Source organism: Montipora capricornis, chromosome 1, assembly GCF_036669925.1.
Source record: "Montipora capricornis isolate CH-2021 chromosome 1, ASM3666992v2, whole genome shotgun sequence".
In the NCBI taxonomy this organism is placed as follows: domain Eukaryota; kingdom Metazoa; phylum Cnidaria; class Anthozoa; order Scleractinia; family Acroporidae; genus Montipora; species Montipora capricornis.
In genome coordinates this window covers 49172069-49174568 of record NC_090883.1, presented here as the reverse complement: position 1 = coordinate 49174568, position 2500 = coordinate 49172069, and positions in this window count along the sequence as shown.

Sequence of the window (2500 nt, the reverse complement as noted above, 5' to 3'; positions counted from 1 at the left end):
GCCGAGAAAATTTCGAGAAAGTCAAAGCGACTGGTTGGGAAAAAGTGGCATACCCTGGCATATCAGTGTAGCATTGAGGAAGAATGCAAATGATGAAACTGAATTGTTTACTTTCGTTCATGCCTTCGAAAGCTGTAACCAGGATAGCTCCACTGTACTCGTCATTATTGATGACGTCTTTCGTCAACTTAAAGTGGTACTATTATCAAAAAATCATTTCCTTTTTTTCTTCAGATTTTGAAAGCGTGTTTGCTTAACATCTAAGTGGCAAAATTTTGAGCTTTGAGTTTTATCCAAAGGCTGTTTATTTTGAGTGTAAGTTTTGGATTTCACGGTCCGCCATTACTCACGTTCAAAACTGGCCGATTGGACCTCAGAGGGTTGGATCTAGAGAAAATGACGTCATTTACTCACTAGCTTAAAATTTCATCGTGTAAAAGCAATTAATTACATAAGCAAAACACGGCTTTAAAATTATGAAGGACCGAAACACCCGTGCTGCATATTAATTCTGCCGCGTACACACGCATTGCAATCTTAAACTAGTGAGTCTTTGACGTCATTTTCTCCTCGACCCTGCTCTCTCAAGATTTTAAAGTTAGTAATGGCGGACCAATAAATAAGAAAATTCCAGTTAAAATAAACAGGTTTTTTTTTAAATCAGAACTTAAAACTTGGGTCAGTTAGTGTTTAGTTAACATAGTTTTGAAATCCAAAGGAAAAAAGGAATTGTTTTTTTGGTCGTATTACCACTTTAAGGAAATCATGCCAGAAGTCGACTCTGTTTATATGCGGAGCGATAACGCAGGATGCTGTCATTGCGCGTTTACATTACTTTCAGTCTACCATGTTGCTAGCGAGCAGGCAATTGAACTAAAGCGTTTTGACTTTTCGGATCCCCAAGACGGAAAATGATCTTGTGACCGTAAGGCCGCGACAATTAAAAGTCACATGCGCACCCATCTCAATTCTGGCCACGACATAGAGACAGCCTCTCAAATGATGACGGCCATTGAGTCATCTGGCGGAATTTCTGGTGTCCGGGTGACGGTGAGCGGGCCACAACCTGCTGCAAAGTCCACTCCAGTAAAATGGGAGGGCATTAGTTTCATTAACAACATTGCATACACCCAGGAAGGTTTGCATGTTTGGAGAGCTTATGGAATTGGCTCTGGCAAATTTGTACCCTGGAGCAACTTCCGCCAACAAGTTGGGAGTCTTCCTCAGCTAAACAAACAGAAACAGAGTTCTAGTGCTGAAGTATCTTTCCAAACTGCCAAAGCCAGGAGTAAACCAAAGCAAACACCGGTTTTAGAAGAGGCCCCACAGAACAGAAATAACAGCGACGACGATGAAAGCTGTAATGACGAAGGAAGCAATCTGTTTTTCTGTCCAGAAGAGGGATGTGTCAAGTCCTTTCTACAATACTCATCGCTAGAAAAACATCTGGACTGTGGTAAACACAAGTATGCCCTGGAACAGGAAACACTGTACGACAAGGCAATGAACATGTACGCAACGAAACTGGAGCTTGGTGCTGGCGTCCTACCAGAAATAGTTGATGAAGGTGCATCTAAGTCAGTGGAGGATGATGGCTCCGTGCTACCGATGGGATGGGCTCTTAAGTCAGCAGGAGTGCAAAGAAAGAATCTCACGGTGGCGCAGAAAAACTATCTGACTGAAGTCTTTCAAGTTGGAGAACGCACTGGGCAAAAAGCAGATCCAACGAGCGTCTCAAAGGCAATGCGAAGAGTAAAGCATAGTGATGGCTCTAATATCTTCGACAAGTGCGACTATCTCACACCACTACAAATAGCAGGATTTTTTTCTCGCTTGTCAGCAAAGAAAACTTATAGTGTGGAACAATCCAGTGAGGAGGAAGAACTAGAAAGGAATGAGCTGATAACAGAGAAGGCAATCGAAGAAATGTCCAACGAAGTAACGAAAGCATTAGCTCTTCAGCATCCCATCATGTACGAAACATACAACATCTGTGAGATCGTAGGTCAGTCTAGGCTGGCGAAGTTTTCGATACGAACACTGCAGAACATCTGTGCAGCCTTAGAACTGGATGTAGCATCGATGACTGGCAAGCGCAAGCAGCCGTATATGGAAATTATTGAAGGCATTGTGGCCAGGTGTGGCTGTAAAACTAGTTAAGGCTGACTAGAATATGTAGAGATTAACCTACGAAATAGTCAGTGATGTCGAGAATGTCTTACTTGAGGTAAACTGAAATTGACGGCTCTGTTTGACGCTATGTGTGTCGTCTATAGAACATTTTAGAGATACTCTTTTACGAGTGACGACTGACGGGGGTTGTAAATTGTCTCGTCAAAATTATCCTGGTAGATTTTACGATGGAATCCAGGGAAAAGCCAACAAAAGGAAAAGTGTTATATGAAATGTAACAAGTTGTTATAAATTAGTTAACTCTGTGGAGAGAAAAGGAATCACAGCCACGCCCAAAAAAGGAAAATCGTGTAGATATTCAAGTAGA